The 24,089-nt window shown below is 33.6% G+C and overlaps 1 long non-coding RNA gene across 1 annotated transcript; it reads right to left on the minus strand.

Moving 5' to 3' along the window:
- Positions 1-14,803: 14,803 nt before the first annotated feature.
- On the minus strand, positions 14,804-15,379 carry LOC146886386 (uncharacterized). The gene is made up of 2 exons (XR_014995005.1): positions 15,181-15,379; positions 14,804-15,079 (listed from the first exon to the last, which is right to left on the minus strand). It is a non-coding gene; the product is annotated as an uncharacterized LOC146886386 (long non-coding RNA).
- Between the last annotated feature and the right edge of the window lie 8,710 nt (positions 15,380-24,089).

A 24,089-nucleotide genomic window follows, 5' to 3' on the forward strand; every position in this document is an offset into this window, starting at 1 on the left:
CGAATTGGTCCTAGGTGGGTGGTCTTTGGAAGGAGGTTTCTCATCCTTTCTTTCTTTTCCTTTCCAAGTTCTAGAGTAGTATTCATTGTATGAAGTATTCCTCTTGGCCTCTTGTTTCTTTTTCAATTGACTTTCAACTTTTAAGGCCAAGTGTAAAATTTTGTCAAGAGTGGAATACTCATACAACTCAACTACATCTTGAACTTCTCTTCTAAGACCACTCACAAATCTAGCTACCTTTTCTTCTTCACTTTCAAATTGGAGTCCTACTTTGAGAAGCATTGACTCCATCATTTTAAAATATTCATTCACACATATAGACCCTTGTTGAAGCCTTTGGAGCTTCAAAAGAGTCTCCCTCCTATAGTAAGAAGGAACAAATCTAGCGCGCATCAAAGTTTTAATGTCCATCCAAGAGGCCGCGGGTGGCTCTTGGTTAATATTGTCCATACACAATTGATGCCACCATGTCATGGCATAATCTTCAAATTCTAAAACTACTAAATCTACTTGTTCTTGATTACTAACTAAATGAATATTGAAGATTTGGTCCACTTTTTGCTCCCACTCTATGTAGAGGTTTGGATCATTCTCCCCCTTGAACTTTGGAATCTTGATTGGTGGAGGTTGTCTTTGTGGGAGTTGATTGCGCCTTCCACCACCATCATAGTCGTGTCTTCTTCTTCTTCCACCATGGCTAGAGTCCTCGGAAGAGGACCTCCTCATTCTCCTCTCATCTTCCCTAAGCTCAAGTCTTTGGATGTGTTCTTGTAGGAAGATCTCACTTTGCCTCCTATCCGCCCTCAATTGGTCAAAAGTTTCTCTCCTACTCACTTCCATCTCACGTAAGATGTTGACAAGGGTTATTTGTCCACTTTCTTGGGCCATAGGAGTCACCATGGGAGGGGAATAAGGTGAGGCCGACTCCTCCTCTTCTTCTACCTCCAAGATTGGATCCATATTCATGTTCCTACACCAAAAACTCACCAAAAACCGAGACAAGGAAGAGGTTAGCTAACAAACAATTCCAAACCCTAGACCAAGTGTGGTCTTCTCAAGCACCCAAGTGTTTTTGATCACACTCCCAAAGCACACAAGCAAGGCTAGCACTCAAAAACCTTCCAAACAAGTGAAAACACCTTTAAAGAGATGAAAACCTTTTCAAAGCTCAAACAAGTGGCTCGGCCACAACACTCTAGGAAGACAAGGAAAAGAAAACTACTAAGACAAAACAAAGATTACCTAAAGACAAGCAAGCAAAGCTAAAAAAAACAAGAAAGTTTAACTTCTAAGGAAACTTGTTTTTAAAGACAAAACTTGAACAAGACTAAAACAATGAAAAGCACTTTTACGGACTCTATGGAAAGCATTTGAACAAGCCAAGATTATACCTCAAATTATGCATACACCATGAAAGATCATAACCAAGTCAAAGCATGGAACTAATTTGCCAATATCACCCAAAATCCAAGTATAAATTTTGGTAGCATAACACCTAGTAAAAATGGCCAAATGGATTCACCAAGCATTGTAAAAGCTCTCGGCCAAACTGTTTTTGGTCTTGAAAACACTTTTTCTTTTCAAAACTAGGTACTTCAAATGATGAGAAGGATGTTTTAGGGTGTCTAGTTCCTTAAAATTAGGTCAAAATCAATTTCAAGGAGCATACAACAACACAAGGCATAGATCTCATGCAATAGTTCAAAAACTTAGAAACAAGAACAAGAAAACTCAAAGAAGCATATGACAAGAGACTCAAGCAAAAGTTAGACACATTTAGAGACTCAACATGACATACACAAAGACACAAACATGTAGCTATCATGCATTTAAACTCATGGATTTGAGGCTCAAAGAGTAAGTATCAAAAGACATGTTATCCAACCACATTTAGGAGCAAAAGAGTCACAAAACCGAAGCCAAAATTGCCACAACATAGCCTGAAAACGTTGTTTTTTGTATTCTCGGCAGCTCTGACCTTTGCTCACTCATTTGATCATAACTCTCTCCACAGAACTCCAAATGCGTTAATTCTTTTTTTGTTGGAAACTAGACTCACAGAGCTTTCTTTTGATATAAAGAACGTTACTTTTGGACCACTGAGCTAGCTGCAGTATTTTTTTCAAAAACGCACACGTTGCTGCCAGCACTATTTTTTATGTGGACCACTCAAAGATAGCTACACAAGACAAGGTTAGAACATGAAAACACCATATTCAAGGACAACCAAAGCTCTAGATACCAAATGATGAAGGATTATCTTGTTCCCTTTTAGAGTTATGAATATGGTGAAGTTGTTTAAGAAAGCTTTTTGAAAATTTCCACTGGACATTAAGATAGCATGCTATCTAGATGTGAAGGTTCATTTCTCAAGCTCATGAAAGGAAGAAGAGAGTTGGATTCAAGCTTAAACACACACGGCAATAACAACACTAAAGAGCAAAATGAAAGAAGAAACAATAAAAATGGAAAGCATAGAAGATGAAGAATGGAAGAAGCACGCCACTCATAGGGGGGGATCTAAGCCAACCAAGCCCTAGAGATGAGTGATGGTGCCGCCACTTGCAAGCAAGATAAGGCAAAGGTGAGTTCACTTCTAGGAAGGAGAGCTCACGAAAATTTAAAGGTTGAAACACAATAGTTTAGAAACAAAATGATCAACCCTTTTACATGACAAGGAGCACCCTTTAAATAGGAGTTCATAGGGGTCCTTTAGCAAATACAAAAACATGAAAAATGATTAACTAGCAAACCCTAAACCTAATGTGAGAGTAAGTCTTGGCCAAGTGAAGGGAGATGATTGGTGGAGGCATTCCCATGAGGATTCTAGGCCAAAAGAGGAAGGAGACCAAGTGACCTTCTAAGGCATAAACCACAAAGGCAAAAGGAGACAAGGTACATGTCTACTTTTGCTTTTGCTTTATGCTTTTTGCTTTCCTCTCTCTTCCACTTCATCCAAGTGCTCCAATCACCAAGTGCCACCTAGCCATGCTCTACTTTCTCTTAATTACCTATAAAACAAGACAAACAAGGATTAGCATGTTGGTTTAAGTTAATCTAATCTTGGTCAAAGGTCAACTTTGGATCAAAGTCAACAAGTCAACCAAAATAAATCAACTAGAAACCAACTTAGGGAATTCAAACTAAAGTAATGCAAAACAAAGATAAAGGTGATGGAATAGAAGACTCCCCTCTAGACATGCTTCTAGTGATCCTTCTTGATGGAGCTTCTAAGGAGGTGGTCATGCCTTCATCAAGCTCTGTGATTGAGTGAACCAATATAAAAACAACTATGAAATTCTCTCTCCCTTATCTCACTCACTTTGAATCTCTTTAAAAACTCAAGAAAACCAAGCAATTCGATCTTTGTTGTGATTTAATGTGTTCTTGTGTAATATGAGGTTGTATACTTGTTAAAAATATTGATTGGAATAAGTCTTGTATGTAAAAGATTGTTGTTTGAGTTGAATTTGCGAATTCTACATTCTGCATAAATCTCCAATATTTTAACCAATTGATTTGTCTTTTAATCGAGTATTTCATACCTTAAGAACAAATTATTCTGCTATTTTATTTTTTAATCGATTGATAGTGTACTGATTTGTTGCTTTTACATCATAACCTTCTAGTCTATTTGATTCAACTGAAAAGAGGTTTAAGCTTTCAGAAAAGTTTTATAAAGGCAGTCCAACCCCCCCTTTCTTGGCTTAAATCACCATTTCAAAACTAACAATTGGTATTAGAGCAAGGTTAATGAAAGGTATTCAAGTTTGATCAAAAATATTTTGAAATGGCTAAAAGTAAACTCCCTTTTGCTGAAGGTGCCTTTATTCATAGACCACCTATGTTTTGTGGCCTAAACTATCAGTTTTGGAAAATAAGGATGCAAATTTTCATTGAATCTATAGAAAAAGGAATTTGGGATGGAATAGTGATTGGACCATATACTCCTAAATGTCTTGTTGAAAATAAGCAGGTGGACAAGCCATGGATTGAATGGATTGATGGAGAAAGGAGAAGAGCTCAATATGATTGCAATGCCGAGAACATCATCACTTCATCTTTGATTATGGATGAATTTTTTAGGGTCTCCTAATGTAAGAGTGCAAAGGAAATGTGGGATGTCCTAGTACACATGAGGGGACGAATGAAGTGAAGAGAGCAAGGAAGCATGCCTTGATTCAAAAATATGAGCTTTTCAAGATGCAAAAAGGAGAGTCCGTAGCTCAAGTTCAAAAGAAGTTCACTCACATAGTCAACCATCTTATGGGTCTAGGCAAAGAATTTGACAAAGAGGAGCTAAACATCAAAGTGCTTAAGCGTCTTGATAGAAATTGGCAACCAAAGGTGACTACCATATCTGAATCCAAGGATTTATCCATCATCACCATAGCTGCATTGTTTAGCAAACTAAGAGAGCATGAGATTGAAATGCAAAGGCTAAGTGAGCTTGAATCAAGTAAGAAAAAGGTAAAAACCATAGCCTTAAAGGCTAGCTCCAAGAAGGGTAATGAAACTGAGGAAGAGGCTGCTGAATCAAGTGATAATGAGAACTTGAATCTACTAGTCAAGAGGTTTGGAAAGTATCTCAAAAGGAAAGGCAACAAAAGTAATCAAAGGAGGTACGTTTCTAAACAAAATGATTCAAGTAATACTTCTAAATTCTCATGTTATAATTGTGGAAAGCAAGTACATATCAAGATTGAATGTCCTAATGTTAACAAAGAGAATGAGAAGGTTGGTGACAGGAAAAAGGAGAAAAAGACCAAGGAAAAATGTGCCTACATAGCTTAGGAGGACAATGATGATTCAACAAGCACTTCATCTCAAGAAGGAAGTGTGGAAGCAAATCTATGCCTCATGGCTGGATATGAATCATCCTCATCAAGCCAAGTAAGTTCCTTGTCATCTAAAGATAAAAATGACTATTACCAATTGTTGCATGACTTTGAAGAGTTGCATAGTGAGGCAAACAAATTTGCTGTCATGAATAATCGGCTAAAAGGATTAAATAGTTGGCTAGAAAATAGAGTTAGCCAACTAGAACCAGAAACAGTCATCTTAAAAACTGATTTCGAACATTTGGAAGTGATTTATAATAATTCAATCGATTGTTCTAAAAAAACAGCTAGGTATAAAACCTTGTGAAAATTGCACTACTTTGAAAAATCAAGTGAAATATCTTTGGAAAACTTGTGCAAAGTTCACAAGAGGAAAAGCAAACTTGGAAGTTGTTCTTGGCTCTAAAAAATTGTGTTTTTGGGAAGGTTGAACTTGGTTATACACCTATCCATGAAAAGAAAGGTAAGAAGTTCTATAGTTTCTTTTCCAAGAGTGATCCAAATGTTATGCCATTCACTTCTTGCAACTATTGTATGAAGAAAGGTCATGTTGTCAAGAATTGCTATGCTAGAAAATATGATGTACCTAAGGGATTTATGAAATGGAGCCCAAAAGGATCTAGAAAGGCATAACCATGTTGGACCCAACCTAGTAAAGGGTACCATGCAATATTAATTTGTTTTGCAGGTCATAAAACATGAAAAGAAAGGCCTATGCTACCTAGATAGTGGTTGCTTGAGGCATGTGACAAATGACTCGTTCAAGATTGCAAAGTTGGAGTTAAAGGATGAAGGACTTATCACTTAGAGTTTACAACAAGAGGCTAATGATTGTTGAAGAGTTAGTGTATATTGTATTTGATGAAACTAACCTTGTGCGGCAAGATCAAGAGCCTAAGATTGTAGATGAGGAAGATATATTGTAGGAAAAACAAACTACTGTAGAATTGGAATCTACTATAGGAAATCAACCAGCTGAAAAGGAAATTCAGTTGGCTGAAATAGCTGCAGACAATAACTTACCCAAGGAGTGGATTGAACCCAGGGGACTATCAAAGGACAATATAATTGGTGACATAGAACAGGGAGTATCCACTAGACGCAAGCTTGCATTCTTTCAACATGTTGCATTTATTTCTCAAATTGAACCTAAGAATGTGAATGATGCATTATGTGATAGTAATTGGATTGTTTGTATGCAAGATGAACTTAATCAATTCACTAGGAATGATGTGTGGTCTCTTGTTCCTAAGAATGATGCAATGAATGTGATTGGTACAAAATATGTGTACAGGAATAAAATGGATGAAAATGGTAACATTGTTAGGAATAAGGCTAGGCTAGTTGCTAAAGGTTATAATCAAGAGGAAGGCATTGATTTTGATGAAACATATGCATCTATAGCTAGGCTAGAAGCTGTGAGGTTATTGTTAGCATATGCTTGTATGTGTAATTTCAAACTTTCTCAAATGGATGTGAAAAGTGCATTCTTGAATGGTTTCTTGAATGAAGAAGTGTATGTATCTCAACCCCCTGGCTTTGAAGATCACCTCTACCTTAATCATGTTTTCAAGTTGAAAAAGGCTTTATATGGTTTGAAACAAGCACCACGATAGTGGTATGAGAGGTTAAGAAACTCAAGCATGTGACATTTTTAAGCCAGTCAAAATACTATTTTGACCTACTAAAAAATTTCAAAGTGGAAGATTACAAAGAGGCTGCCACTCCAATTGCTACAAACTGCCTTATGGAATCAGATGAAGCTGGACAACAAGTTGATTCAACCAAATATAGAGGGTTAATTGGTTCCTTGCTTTATCTAACCGCTAATAGGCCGCATATACAATTTGTTGTTTGCTTGTGTGCAAGATTTCAATCTAATCCAAAGGAATCGCACTTCAAAGCCTAAAAAAGGTTTCTCAAGTATCTGAAAGGGACAACTAATGTTGGATTACGGTATCCTAATGAATCTAACATTGCTCTTAGTGGTTTTTCAAATTCTGACTATGCAGGGTGCAAATTGGATAGGAAAAGCACATGTGGTACATGCCATCTACTTGGATCAAGCCTAATCTCATGGAATAACAAGAAGCAAGCATGTGCAACACTATCTACAGCTGAGGCTGAGTACATAGCAGCTGGACATGCATGTGCTCAAAGCATATGGTTGAAGCATCAACTTATGGATTATGGTGTAAAGCTAGAAAAGGTACCTCTTTATTGTGATAATACAAGTACAATCAACCTAACTAAGAATCCAATTCAGCATTCTAAAACTAAACACATTGAAATCAGACATCATTTCATAAGAGATCATATTCAAAAAGGTGATATTGAAATCATGTTTGTGAAAATTGAAATCAATTGACGAATTCATTCACTAAACCACTTGCACGTGATAGATTTAATAAGCTTAGAACTAAATTAGGTATTCTTGACATGAAGAATGTATGTTGATATCTATTTGGCTTGTGAATCTTATTAGATCATGTGTGTGTTGCATTTAAAGTGGTAAAATCTGCATAATTTGAAAACTGCCAAAATTTCAGTCAACTAAATTTGCAAATTCAACACATAGATTTCACTTAAACTGTCAAAATTTGCATAATTTGTGTTTTGGAACTATTTTAATATGTTAAATCTCACAAAATAGTATATATTTGATTTAAATTGGTCTGGTGTGAATTTTTTGTGATCTGAAATTTTTAGTTAGCTAAAACTGCAAAATCAACACATAGATTTCCCTTAAAATAGCCACTACACCAAAAATTAGTTTTCTGGTACAGTTTTAGTAGACTAACTCTGTATTTTTATGTGTTAAAATCACTTATGCTGATATGGAATTGCTTGAATTGATTTTAATTGATTGACCCAGTCAAAGAATCCATCACATGACTGTTTTTGGAGTGTTGTAGCAGCATGTAACAACTATTACATCAGCTAAAATTTGTACAATTTAATTGACTGATTTTGAAAATCAACATGATGATTCTATAAATACATGCATAAGCATCATGCATTGGCATTCTCATTTGCTAGTAAGAGCTAAACCTACATTTCACCATGCCTAGAAGACAACGAACAACCACCTCAGATGATGAAAGTTCCACCCTACCTACTTCATCGTCTCCCAATGCCATGAATCAAGGAAGGCTTGAAGTATGGTTTGAAGGCTATGAAGACAGAATTCAGACCTTCTTGATTGAGATCAATAGCAAGCAAGTCATCCTTCCTAAGGTGATTTACATGTCATGGCTAAAGCAAAAAACTTTAGAAACCTTGAGCAACATCTCAAAGCTCAAAAATTGAAGACATTCCTTGAACTTTCGGGCAAGGTGTATCCGGATTTGGTGAAGGTGTTTTATGCCAACCTCAAGTTCAGCAATGGCATTCTCAAAAGAAGTGTCAAAGGCATGGAGATGGAAATCACTAGGCAAACATGGAAGGATGTGGCTGGCCTAAGGCAAAGAGGTGTGCAAGTTCGCAAGGGTGAAACTAATGTAGTGGATGAATTCAACAAAGTGCAATACTTCAACCAATGTGTGCGTAATCAAGGTGAGGAAACTAGAAATTTCCATGTAGGAAAACTTTGTGTGGAGGAAATGTTGCTAGTTGTGGTGGTGACCAAGATCATCATGCCTAGGGGGAGCAATCATGCAACCTTAAATGAAGGTGATCTTGTGGTGATGTACTGCATTCAAAATGGTGTAATGGAGGACTAGACATACACCATACGTGACCACATGATGAAGGCAAAGAGGCTCACAAATTTCAAGCTTCCATATGTGGTGCTCATTTCCAAGTTCATTGAGCATTTTGGTGTGGATGTGGATGGAAAGCTTGAGGAATCTACTGGTCTTCTAAATCATTTTTCAACACTGAATATCCACAAGATGGGATTCACCAAGATAGGCAACACTTGGCTGGTTGAAAGAGATCATGGTGCAAATATTGAAATTGGAGCAAATGATCATGAAGCGGGAACTAGTGGAGGAAACCCAGGGGAAGATGAACCACAGCCCATGGCAATTGAGCTTTATAACCCTCCGGAGAATACTGGACCAACTGCATAATGTTCATGACCTCTTTTTCAATGTCTACAACAGAGACAACCCTAGGAATGAGTGAAGGGGATGGCTCATAGGTCATGCATTGCATTTTCGTGTTGCATTTTGTGTGTCTGTTTGTCTGTTCTAGTTTTTTAATCGGCTAATTTCCAATTTCAATCGACTGATTATATCAGTCTCAGCTTCATGATGTAGTTTTCATTTCTATTTTTATTCTGCTCTTTTTATATTGTGTATCAGTTGCCCTGATACCATCCTATGTTACTGTTTTTAATGAAAATTTCATCTTTCCAAAATGATCTATGCATTTACTTTCATTTGATGAATCCAAAGGGGCAGAAAAATGAGTAAAATTGTGTTAAATTTGGAAAACCTGAACTAAATCTATTGGACATGCAAACTTAATCTAAAATCTGAAGTTAAATCACATTTTTAGTGATAGGGAGAGCATATGCATATGTGATATGTATGTATGTTTGTGTGCTTTTGCTTGGTTGTATGTTTGGAATATTGGTATCTTGTATGCAAAAGCTTTTTCAGGTTTCTCTATGGATCTTAGCTCATCAATTCAACTTAAGGATGTTGGTTTCATCAATTTAGGGGGAGATTGTTGGCACAAGCAAGCTTAAAGCAAAGAGTTAATAAAGCTACATGCATGAAGATCATAGGTGTTTGATGAAGCTTGATGAAGATCCACTTGAAGATTAAGTTTTAGTGTATTAAATATGAAAATAACATGTTAAATGTAATGTTTTAGTGTTATATCATGTTGGTAGGCTACATGACATAGGTTAGATGTCTTGTGTGCCTTGGTGTGTCTCGTTCAATATGTTAAAATGAGTTTTAACAGGTTAAAAGGCTTGTTGTATATAGTTTCTAGTATGAATGCATTCAGTCAGTTGAATTATTTTTCAATCGATTGATTTCACTTAAGTCAAGTGAAATCAGCTGACTGTACGAAAAATGTAATTGACTGTTTTCTCTTAAACTAAACTATATAAGTTGTGTTTTCGAAAGCAGAGGCATAAATATGAGATTTTGAGCACGAAACTTTGTCATTCTTCTCTGGAAAACTCTCTCTCTCTGCAATATACGACTGCAACTTGTGGTTTGAAGATCTTGGTTGATCTTGGAGGCATTTTGGCTTGAGAGTAGCTTGAAGAACACATGTATAGTTGGCTAAGACAACCACCATCAGGTTTGGATGTTCTTGTGCCTCTGGTTGGTTTGCCTGATGTGATTTCAGGTCTTTAAGTGTGATTCTTGTAGGGTGTGTGTCTAGATTTTTGTGAGTCAAAAATCTTGTGTGTTTCTTTGTTTAAAAGTGTAATCTTGGTGTGTGATTTGTAAAACTTTTGAATATAGTGGAAACCAGGCTCAGGTTGTCCTGGTAAACTGGATGTACTTCTATTATTGAGTAACCAGTATAAAAACAATTGTGCAATTCTCTCTCCTTCATCTCACTCACTTTGAATCTCTTTAAAAACTCAAGAAAACCAAGCAATTCAATCTTTGTTGTGGTTTAATGCGTTCTTGTGTATTCTAAGGTTGTATACTTGTTAAAAATATTGATTGGAATAAGTCTTGTATGTAAAAGATTGTTGTTTGAGTTGAATTTGCGGATTCTGCATTCTGCATAAATCTTCAGTATTTTAGCCAACTAATTTGTCTTTTTAATCGACTATTTCATAGCTCAAGAACAAATTAGTCTGCTGTTCTATTTTTTAATCGATTAAAAATGTACTGCTGTGCTGCTTTTACATCATAACCTTCTAGTCTATTTGATTCAATTGAAAAGAGGTTTAAGCTTTCAAAAAGGTTTTATAAAGCCAATTCACCCCCTTCTTGGCTTAAATTACAATTTCAAAAATAACAGAACAAAAATAAAAAAAAAAACTAAAACCACACCATCGTACTAGTCTGTTTCCAAACAAACCCTAAAAGATTAACATATATTACTAAATTGTATACAAAGGTCTTTATATGAACACATACGACTGATTAAAATAGATATAGTAGAAAAGGAGACATCATCACGACAGAACACTTTTAAAACAACAAAATAAACTTACATCATCAACACCAAGAACTCCAACAGAGGTCTGGAACCAGTCCTTGAAGTAATGAGGATTATTAGACACCATAGTTCGACAGGTTATCTGAATATCAAATGGCTTCTCCAATTATGTTTGACGATGAAGACAAAAAGTCAGTTGCCATTCCTTTCCACGTTTTAAAAAGTTTTACTCTGTTTTTGGAATTTTGACTTTCTAAATTCTTCTACTATTTCATTTATTTCAAAAGTAGTTCTTATAAAAAAATATTACAGTGTCAGTTATTTACTTAATAAAACTGACAAATTTATATACAACTTTACTTTCATAATATAGCCTGAATCAATATAAATCTTTTTCTATTTTACCTACAAATTGATTTAAAAAAGATTGTCAGATAATTAAAATTTAAAAATAACTATCACAAATAATAGTACTTGCTTAAAATAAACCTTTATAATTTTGTATAATAACACAAAACTAACTCCGTAACTATCTTATTATATATATTTTAAAACAACTTCATTGTTATACTGACATATCAAATACGCAATTTTGCATCAAAAATAAAGATGAGCATAATGTATATATGTATTCAACGTTGAGATTTAGATGTATTGTGATACAATTTTTTTATTAAAAATATTATTTATATAACATGGATAACAAATCTTTAATTGAAGATAAAGACTCTAATGATTAACTAGTATTAGATGTTAAGCATGACAACCATGTCAGAATATTTAAAAAAATGTACAAAATATCCCATAATTTATCAAACCAACACTACATCATTCGGTTACAAAACATATGTTCCATATCACTAATGGATTAGCAGAAATAGAAATATTAATGTTTTGCAAAAGTTAAAGGTGCAAATAGTAAATGCATCTTCAAATACGAATTACATTGATATACTTAGTCTTCTCTCTACAAATACCAAATCTTAGAACATCTCCAACTTGATCGTCATTGTCAGAACAAAATTTCTTCCATCCACTTGTCAAATAGCATTCGTTCCTGTTTCTGCGCGCCCATTTGATATCACATAATGAACAAATTCCATAACTGTTTACCAGATATATCGATTTTGTATTACGATCCAATCCACCAACAACAAAAGAAGTTTCCAAATACTAATTCAATGGACAACATATATAAAGTTACAAGAGTCAATAGCCAAGGTCGAATAAACAACACATATAAATAATAAAGTACACTTAGATGGTCATCGCTACTTACAAGCTTTGAGCTACTGATATCATTCTTAGTCAAAGTCTTGACTATTTAAAAGTGATAGTCATCTTCATCATGTGCCTCATCATCATCAGACTCACTAAATTGTGAACTACCTTCCCAAGTACTATTGTTCATACCTTTAATATAGTCGATCTTTTCACCAGACAAATTGAATGCTTTGAACTCAAATTTGTTCCTATTGAGATAGTGAACATGCAGGATGTGATTTGTTTCCAATTCATAAAAATCCATCACATGTCCAATGCCAGATTTTATGAAAACATCTTTCTCAATTCTTTCAATTGGAAGCATGTGAATCCTGCCCTCTGGATCCATCACCTTAATCATGTTGTCTGGAAACTATGTGTTGCAATACTTAGCAAACAAATCATCCAATGACGTATAATTCTGATTGACATATAGATAATTAGAGCAATGCCTATATAACAAGTTCAGTTTGTAAAATTGGAAAAATTGAGTCCAAACTAACCTTCATATGATTCAGATGTATTGTAAACCAACTGAAAAAGTGTTTCCAGGAAAAATGATCCACAGTAGGACGTATTTGAACAAAAACATGATATTTGATTTCATCATATGACATACTCATTATCCTAAACTGGAAAAACACAGAACCCAAGAACATTATGCCAATATAGTGTATATTGTCCAACTTATAAAAATCTAGAAGTTGATCCACACCACAAAAATAGCCCTTTATCAATCAAACCTTTTTCAAATGAAATTTTCAAAACATTTCCAACAGGATCCATGAAATAGTTCACTCCCACACTCAGCTCATTTCCCTAATACAACATAAAAAGTTCTTGAAACTCAATATATTCCTGTACAGAATCAGATTAAGTATTATGAACAACATTCTCAAAGAACACATAAAAATCATCCATTACATCAAATTCATTCCAACTTTCTGATTAGTTCTCAGAAACAAAAATGAAAAACAACAAACCTTGCCCGGATGAAAGCACCCTAAAGAGGTCTGAAAAGGTTTGCTTAACATTGCATCACCATCAACCATTACTTTAACCGTAATTCCCCTTTTCACCTAGGGTAAATGTTTAGTACTAAGACAGATAAATAGCAAACCCTATTACCTTTATAAACTACAACAAAATGGCAATCAAACGAAAATCTATTTAAAATAATAAGAGTTATTTCATTACACAACGGTCCATTGTTAGTCCAAATATTTTTATTAAATATTAGTATAGCTTTTATAAAATAACTAATTCAAATCATAATATTTTACACATATATTAATGAAAAACTAGTAATATTACTATAACAAATTATACGATAATTTAAAAAAAAAAGTTGAAAAAAAAATAAAATTATTTTAACATGTCAAAATACATATAGAGATCAATATTTTTAATAGTATAGATACGAAAAAGAAAAATATTTAACCACCAAAAATTTTATTATTACACAATTTAACTTCTTCTAACGTTATAATTGTCCCATTAATATAAAATTTAACAAAATTCCTTTCCTAAATTATAAATTCATTTCAAAATTAATAATATAAGAATCTAATAATTGCAAAGTATCCGATCCGACCGATCATCATAACCGCACGACCTGTGCATACGCACTGGTCTAAAACTAGTTTCAAAGACTAAAACTAGTTTTCGCTTCTCTTCATAAAAGTTGACATAGCTCTAGAATCTTTGAAGACCCGGTTAAAAAAATCGTCAAATTTAGTCACTAAACTTATCATATGTGAATAATTATTTAAAGCAATTAAATTAAGGTGAAGTATTTAAAATTTAAATAATTAATTTAATTAAATGACACGAGAAACTCTAATACAAAATCAAATTTTACATACAACAACTCTCTCATCAATCTTAGAACTAAAAAAAAGTCATATTTAATGAATGTATATATAAATAAATTTTAACTACTCTCAATCTTATACTATTTCAAAAATATCTTTATGTCTAAATATAAACATAATTTCCAATAAATATAAATAGAAATAATTTAGAAAAAAAAAATCTTTTACTGTATAAATATTAAATAAACTTAAATATTGTTCTTAATTATTGTAAACAAAATTTAATTTCACGTATATTTGAATACAGAGTAATATTCAATTTGTTTTGGTATGAAACTCAGATAAAGATGTACAATGATATAATAATGCAATATAGCTTTTGCTTCTTTTAATAAAATTTTCCCATTCATCCAAATAAATGAACAAACTCACCATTATTATCATCCATTTTAAAAAATATAGTTCATTTTTTTAAAATATTCTTCTTTATATATTAATCTATTTATTTCTCATTCTTGATAATTTAAAAGAAGAGACACTATTAAAAATGTAGGAAAAGATAAGTATCATCTCTGAAATTCTTCTTATATAGTCGCCTGATGTTTGTATTGATGTCTACTACCTTCCCTTTCCATTTTTATTGACTATTGCCACCTTCCATTGCTTTTTCTTTTTTTTACTTTGAACCTTTTCATATTCTTCAATAACCACCCAATCCTTTTGCACTTAGAAACAAAATAAATTAAGCTAAAAATCATGAAAACCCTTCCAATTACTTGACAATTTACATGAATGCAAAAATAATTCAAACCTATTTTACATTTGATATAGTACTATTACATATTTGATTTGCTACTCCACTTCCAAGAAACAACAGAAGTTATTGTACAATATTCCTCTATGTTAATTTATTCTGAAAGAGAAATGAATATGGATGAGCAAACATCATAATTATGAGTTTAGAGATTAATAAGGTTATGAGTGTGAGTTTGAGTGGTGGAGTGAATAGGATTGGAGAGCATACGAACGACTTCTCTCGGGGCCAAGAGGGAAGTAATGTAAATATACATCAATCACCTATCCTTAAATAAATCATTAAAACACTGTTAATGTGATCTTTATCTATCAAATCATAAAACATTATATGAATATGAAGAGAAAAAGAGAATTAATGGAACCTGGAGCAATGTAGCCTTAGGAGTAGCGATGGGGGACATGGAATGAGAGACACCTGGGTCATGAGGAACTTCGCGAGTCTGAAATCAGTGACATGAACCTCGAATACTATGCATAATTTCTTTATGTATACATTGAATTCCCCTGAATATTAGCAATGTAACGTCTCATTTCAGAAAAGGAAAAAGGAATTTAGTGGGCCTTACAGGCCATATTCATGATACAATGCAAAATGACTTGAGGTCGCCCTCTTATCGAAAATGTTCCGAGACATCCAATAAGTCCAACATCACTTAGGAGTCAAGATCAAGCAAAATTTAAATACTCTTCCTTTCCTTCACCCTCTGAGATGCCTTTTAAGGACAAAACTGTGACAGAGCTCAAACACTCCAAAGCGAACAATACTTCGGGAACGCGATGCTTAATCCTAACAATGACGATGGTTGTTCCTAACAATGGCTGTCGGACGAACTTGGGTCGAAATCAGAACATGTCTAAAACTAAAGAGAAATAAACTAGAAAAACAGGGAAAAAGAAGAATTCCAAAAGAGAGAAACATGAAAAAATCGAAAACCATGAAATATCTATGCAATATGATATTTTGACTACTAAATTTTGAAATATCTATGCATTTTTTAAGTGGTCTTAGAATATTGAAAATGAGAAAATAAAAAAATGGGAAACCACTTAGAAGATGTCACTTAAGGTTGTAAGAGAAAGTTCTCAAAATTTAATAGTCAAAAAATCATTTTCCTATTTGAAATTGCTTTGATAAAAAAACAGCACCCTAACCTAATTCCTCTTAATCAAAGCCGATTTGAATTATTTTTTAAAAATAATCTAAAATTAAAAACCACATAGCATTTACACAATTTAAATAAAAATGTTTAAATGATATGAAATTTGTATGTAGCGTTCAAAATTATCGACAAAGAAAAATTATATTTTAGCAATTTAATATAACTGTTACAAATATGTTGTTAATAAAAAATGTATATTTTTAATATATATATATATATATATATATATATATATATATATATATATAAAAGAATTACTACAATAAGTAAAATTTATATGTTGTAACATTTTAATAAATGTTACTAAAAATTATATATCGTAACATTTTAAATAAATGTTATTATGAAAATGTTACCAAAAATAAAAAATATTGTAATATATCAGTAAAGGCTTCTCAAAATTATATTTTTTTAATAATTTTTTATTTAAAATCTATATGTAAATTTCGTATAAAAGGTATGTCTTCATTAACATACTGTAAACCAACTTTATTTTCTGTCATAATTTTTTTGGGGCTGCCCCAATCTATTGGGCCTAAGGGTGGCCCATAGGGTGCCCCAAAGCCCCCTAAACCAGCTAACACTCTCATTCTCTCCACTTTTCAGAAAAACCTTCTCTTTCCTCTCTTAGAACAACAACGTTGCTCTGCTACGGTTTGGTCCCAAACTTGGTCAAGTTAGCTCAGTCTCATTTTCTTGCTCCATGTAAGTATTCTCCAGCTCATACTTCCCCTCTCCAGTCATATTTTCGTACTTCCAATTAGGGTTTCGTAGTAAGCTCGTTCTAAGATCTGTTCTGCTTATTTTTCCAACTCTTTTATCTGTTCCTAGAGTTGTTGTGCTTCGCTGTTTGGTGTCAAAGTATTTTGCTAGCATATTTCCAGGTAAGGGAAGCTAGGGCTTGCTTGTTTACTTCAATTTTTGCTTGCCTTGCCACTGTTTCAAGATTTTATGGCTTGTGTGCTATTGTTAATGTATGGAATGCCTTGTATTGTTGTTTGGGTATGAACGTATGGTTGTTGCAGGGAGAACAGTGACGAGATCTGATGCTTTCGCCCAAGCGAGCCTGTCTCACCTAGGCAAGACTAACAGAAACACACCTAGGTTCATACTCGATCTCTCGCTCAAGCGGAGAGCTCTCATTTTGAGTGAGGTACTATCTCGCTCAAGCGAGAGGGGCTCGCCTAAGCGAGAACTCCTGGGAGCTTGAGGCTTGTCGCTGTAGTCGTAGCCCAGACGAGGAACCTCACCTTTGGGCAATGGGTGGTCTCACTCAAGCGAGGAGAGCTCGCCTAGACGAGAACTCGCGATATCAGCAAAGCTCTCTCTTGGTAGTATCGCCTAAGCGAGGGCTCGTAACTTAAGCGAAAGACCCCTTTTGCCTTAGCGAGGGTCTGTGGCTTGAGCAAGACTGGTGCAGCAATTTGCTCTATGCCTATTATGCCCTCTCTTTTTGGTTGGTGGTCGCTTGTATGATTGTATTTCTTTATTAAGGCATGAATTTGTCAAGTATGCATGAGCTGAGTGGTTATGGACTGGAAAATAATGAGTTTGGTATGATCCTAGTATGGAATATGAATGAATGGTTGGTTATATATGTTGACATGGAATTGGTATGAGAAATAATGTTATATTGATTTATGGAACATGATGTTGGTGTGGTTAGGACGTAATTCCACGATAGTTTCGTGGTGATGCCTCATTGGTCAGGGCGTAATTCCATGAATCACTAGGTGAGATCTCATGGTGGTGCCTCATTGGTTAGGACGTAATTTCACGTTGGTTGCGTGGTGGTGCCTCATGGTCAGGACATAATTCCATGACCCCTGTTAGTGAGAGTTTCGTGGTTGTGCCTCATTATATAATTTAGTAAGGATTCAAGGTAAGGATTGCATCCTAACACTCTAAAGAGTCAGTTAGTCTCACGTAGAGCGTACTGACTCAAGTGGTGAGAGTAGCAGGAGGCCTGGGACACTTTAAGGCTAACCTTGTGAGTGGTAGGATGAGACCCTTTGACGATTAGCTCGGTAGAGCAGTAGAGGCCACCACAAGTGCAAGCATCTGGTGAATCCGACTAATTATATGTATTCGGATAAGTCGTGTCTTGAGTCTTAGTGTATTGTTTGCAAGTTATCACATGATTGGTTGAAGTATGTATCTTTGATTATGAAAATGTATGAAATCGTGTGATAATATGTTTTCCCTACTCTAGCTTATCCTTTTTGCTTGTTGTATGTTCTGTGTGTGTGACTTTGTCTCTTTGCGATAATCATCAATTTATTGATGAGAGCAGATGCGAGAACGCCTCATGGTCAACAAGATAATTGAGATTTCGTTGCATAGCTCATCTTGGGCCGAACCCCACTTTTTTTGAATTTAACTTAAGGTTGTAACCCATGTATTTCTTTGCCCTTAGGGCACTTGCTTTGCTACTGTCAAACTTCTTACTCTGTTTTATTGGCATCGTGGTGTGTCTTAGTACTTTACTTTATTACCTTGATTATTTGTAAGGAGTGACGTTAATACTTTGAGACTTTGCTCTTTATATTATATTGTGTAATGTTTCATTTAGTTAAATTTATTTATTAAATGAGACGTTACTGATACGAATTATACATATGAAAGAATAAAAAAAATAGTTTGTTGTTACATACAGAATAAATATGTACCGTATGTAACAAAATTTTACATAAAAAAAATTCTGTATGTAAGATTTGTATGTAATACTTAATTTGTCTACAAATTTTAATTCGCATGTAATTATTTTTAGACAATTTTGATTTTTTTAATGATAATACCCTAAATCATTAATTCAATTAAACCCCTATTTCAGTTGAGGTTTGCATTAATCATTTTCCCTTCATTAAATATTAAAATCCACAACAATGATTTCATTATTGCTTTGTCACCGATAAGGTATTATTGTAACATCATTATGTCATGCTTGTGCATGATCTTTGATGTGTTCCCACTAGCTGATCATTGTCTCCATCATCCATGATTCGACTCATATCAATATTTTCTTTAGCAATACTCATGATGATTCTATCATTCTTATTTTTTTTTTTATCACTAACTCATCATTGCACTTATGGCATCGTTGCCTATATTTTATACTCTTCCAACATAATACTTCTTTATATTTATACACACAATTCAACATGCTAGCATTATTTGAGAGCTGTTTAATATTTTTAATAATATAAAACAATAAGTGTGCATTTTAGAAGAATGAGTCTCTATATTATAATTATAAAAGGGTATTTTTTTCACTTTAAAATAAACACATATCACTTGCAATAAAAAAAATCAAGTGGGCTATTATTATTATTATTATTATTATTATTATTATTATTATTATTATTATTATTATTATTATTATTATTATTATTATTATTATTATTATTATTATTATTATTATTATTCGATATTACTAGTTTTCGAGATCAATCACATCTTGCGACTGAAGATATCATATCATATACAATAGAGCATGACAAATATGGTCCCAAGTTTATATTAAAAAAAATCAGCAATCTCATCATGATTATAATTGTGAAGGGCATAAAGCATAAATTACACATCCTTCAAAATTCAATGCCACATCCGAAAGGTTTTGTTTAGATGATAGAAGAAATAAAGCATACCAAAAATTTTAAAAAATAAAATAAAGGTGTGTAAGAATGGATATAAATATATAGTAGAAAATAAGAAACAAAATGATTCTCTACAGGAAAATAGAGAAAAGTATTTTTTTTTTTTATCCTCAAGAATTTCCTCTTCATTCTTATGTTGTGTCAAACGGGATCTTATCTCCATTCTCTTTATCTCTTTTTTAGCCTATTTTATCCAAAATAAGCATAGCAAAAGTCACTTTCACGTATGAAGCTTCGTACAACTTCAAATGAGAGTTCAATTCAAGCCAGGGATCATTATTTGGGCTTTATCCTCTTTCTTTACTTCACTCATAAATGAAATTAAAAAGGTACATTAATTATAAATGGTAATATTAATATACATTAACAAACAAATATTCTAGTTATAAATTCAACGCCTTATATTTCTTGGTGCATCAAGTAATAGATGATAGTTAAATTATTCTAGTTAATTGACTCAATCGTAACAAATTGATTATAATTGGTTTAATAATTGTTTGATATAATAGAAGTGTATCACTATTACATCATTTTCACGCGGTATGTAGTACGTAGTTGCCATGGGTTTTAAGATTATCGGTGAAATATATATTTTGCATTAATCTAAAATACCTATAATTATATAACTATATATAAAGAAAATTCTTTTTTTTCACATTTCATAATTATAATTTTATTTTTTATAATAATATTATTTGTTAAATTTTTAAAAATTAATATTTATTTTATAAATCTTTTATAAAATTATCTATCTTTTCTCATTCTTCTTTTTCTTATTTAAGTTATTTTCTCATTTTCTCTTCATCCATTTTATTTTATTTTTCATAATTATAAATTTATTTTATATATTAATTTAATAACATTATAATATCATTATTTACTAATATAATATTATGTATATTTAAAAAATTATGATTATGTAATATAAATAATTTAATATGGGATGACTAGGATAAATGGAAAAGTGGGCATCAAATCCGACATGGCTCTTTATTCATAACACACACATCACTATCTGATGAAAGAGTAGCACCGCTTCTTTTTCGTGTGGTGAAGTTGAAACTGGTCAAAGAATATTCAAGACGTCAATGGGCAAACGTGGAAACAAGGAAGAAAACAATTATAGAAAAAAAAAAAAAAAAAAAGAGGGATAAGGTGAGATTTGTGGAAGGAAGAAGCCACCACATCTATTCCAGCATACGTGTCTTTTTTTTTCTTTTTTTCTAACATTGCACACTTATTTGTAAGGTGAGACGGTTTAGGCTACCATGCCAATCATAAAAATTAATGGCTTCACAACACCCATTTATATTATAAACATTGATGTATATCTTCTGCTTCAAATGTTATGTAGTATATGTTTCTGAATTGGACCCTCTCCCACTTCGTTGGCATATATATTTCTTGTGTATCCGTTGTCATGATCATGAAATTTCCCAAGTAGCATTAGAACACCAACGATGTGAAAGGTGTTTTGTGATGTAATTCAATTTCCATTAACAAAGTTTTGAATGATAATGTAATATTTGAAGTAAGTAAGAAAAGAGAAAATAGTTCGACATGGGTAATGCCATTCTAACTTTATCATACGCGAGATTTGAAGAAAACCACATCATTGTCAATATATTTTCTTGTGAATATTGTAGTTTTGTAATTGTGAAAGATTATCATGTGGGTAATAATTATATAAATAACTAAATAGTGTAAACGAAGAAAATTTAGAAGTTGATCGAATCGCATTATTAAAGTCTTTAAGTTCTATAAATTTTTTACTTATTTTTAGTATCGAAGAAAATTTATATTTACGATTTGGATTTGAAATTTGTACTCAAACCTGAACACATCTTGATCACTTAAAATGACGATTGTTAGGATTAAAGAGCTAAGCATGATTATATAGATAACGTAACTGATCGATAGATAATTGATCTTTAGAAAGAACAAATCACTATAATGCAGATTTGCTTGAAACTTTAAGGTTGATATTATATAACTTTGAGAGGACTCAAAAGAGCATTTATTACTCATATGACTTTAGTGTCCGAGTATCTCTTACCGATACATTGTCTTCATCCTACCCAAAAACTGAGATCTTGACCATTGAGATAACTAGATATTTTAACAAACACTACTAGGAAAAATCATTTTAACGACCACTATCTTGGTTGCTAAAAGGTTTAAAATCGGCCGTAAATCATTCAGTGACTAAAATAACAACCAAATTGAAAGTTTATAGTAAAATAGCCACCAAAATTTTAGTCGCTAATTTGTCGCTAGAAATATTAGTTACCTTCTACTATGGAGACCAATTTAGCCACCAAAATTCTTATAGCTAATTCAGTTGCAAAATGAAAAAACTTAGTGACACTTTTTTCGGTTGCTAACATGTAAACATATAGCTAATTCAGTTTGGTGGCTAATTTAGTCGTAAAAGTAAACATATAGAAACACTTATTTTTCGGTCACTAATAGATAACTTTTTTATTTTAATTAAAATATTTTTCGGTATCTAAATCGGTGACAAAAAATAAAAACATTTAGCGACCAATATATTTTGGTGATTAAATCAGTGATAAAAAAAATCTATATATTTCAATAGTTACTTTTAAGTACATAATTTTACCTGCTTATATACAATATTTTGACATGCTTATAAATTGTTCCTACAAAGAATAAATAAGAGAAGTCAGACACAAATATCACCTTACCTCAATCCGCAATCTCTCTAGTTGGCTCTGCCTCGACTTGTGTATGTCATCTGCTGGTATCACGACTTGAACCCATGGGGGGTTACCTGCGGAGAAGACTCCGAGATCAAGTCAGCCAAAAGATTCTCAGAAAGTCAAATCTCGTGATTAAGGGATTAATGAATGCGTACCTTTAATTGTTGGGGTCCACGCATATTTATAGTTTATTAATTATGTTTGGCCTTGTCATGTGATGGGCCATTGTTTGGGTCGTAGGTGGGCCTAGGCCTGGCCCAGGCCCCTTAGTTCAATGATTGTTGGTCTTAGAGGTCTTGCTTGTAATACTAAGTTTGGAATGGTCGACAGTCGTTTTGTCTTCTGAAGTAGGCGGCCTAGGCCGCTTACGCTTGCCCGTTGATTTGTTTGATAACTGATTGCGTGCTTGCGGGGCTTTATGTAGGCAGGTTTAACCGTGTAGTTTTTTGTTAGGCCGCCTAGGTGTAGTAAGCTATGTTAAATAACAATCAACACAAATATATAATGTAATAAAGAGTAGTATAAAAATTAAGTATACATGTTACACACTAACACAAAAAGCCCATTAATGTCACCTCTTTAACGTCAGGTCAAAAGAAAACCAACGTAAAAAATGATCGATGGCGCTATTGTAAATAAGTGGACAATTTCGATGTCTACCCTTAGTATCCTCGACATCACTTAACGTCGGTCCAAGCACACCCCAATGTCATTCAAAAAAGCACGTCGGCGCCCCGCTCCCCCAATGTCCATTAATGGCAGTACCACTCTCCCCCGACGTCAATTTCTATTTTAAAACCAACGCAAAAACACAAACCTTTCCACTGTTGCTTCGCCCCTTATTCCCTCCATGCCGGCGACGACGAGGACGTCCTCCGCATGTGAGTTGGTTTCGTTTACCACATCTGAAAGTTGTTGGGTTTTGATTTTTTGATTGATTTAGGAGTTTTGAACTGAATATTTTTCGTTTTCGTCCCCATTTTGTAGCATTTTAAATTTTATCCCTATTTGGTGTTGTTCTTTGATGTGATGCCAACAAGGCTTATAGCTTGGGCAACGCCTAGGCCCAAATCATGCACAAGGCCCAATCCATGGCCCACATGCATCTCAAGCCCAAGCCCATCAAGAGGCCCAATAACAAGGAGCATGCTCAAAAAGATCCAATTGGGCTTCATTCTAGATGGCCCAAACCCACATGGGCTTCTCACACTCTTCACATTGGCCAAAGAAGATATAAAGATTTGAAGAGGTGTATCAAAGAGCAATAGAATAACAATAAGATTGGCCCATTGTTTAGGCCTTGCTTTCTAGAATAATAAGTCAAACAATGAGTAGTTCAATTGATAAAATTGGGCTTGACTAAGCCCAATAAGAGATTTGGCCATGAGCTATCAAAAGAGCCAAGGTGGACTAAGTGGAAGTCAACACTTCTTCCTACACCTCATGGATCCAAAGCATCTAAGGGTTAGGAATGCTTTCTCTTTTTCCAAGGCATCATCCAATGGCCAAGATCAAGCCTCCTTCTCCAAGCTTGATCTAAGGGCCATGATCAAGGCCCACTCCATCCAAGGGCTCTCCTTTCTCATGTGTAAATGGCTTCATATAAAAGCCAAAATTTCACTCATTTGTAGACACTCTTGAAATTTTATGCAATAGATGCAACTTGAGTTAAGAGCACTCCTCCCTCTATTTCCTTTGAGAGTCACCACTTTCTAGAGATTTCCTCTCTTTA

The sequence above is a fragment of the Vigna unguiculata genome, chromosome 5, assembly GCF_037176805.1.
Source record: "Vigna unguiculata cultivar grain cowpea cultivar isolate G323 ecotype 2 chromosome 5, ASM3717680v1, whole genome shotgun sequence".
NCBI lineage: Eukaryota > Viridiplantae > Streptophyta > Magnoliopsida > Fabales > Fabaceae > Vigna > Vigna unguiculata.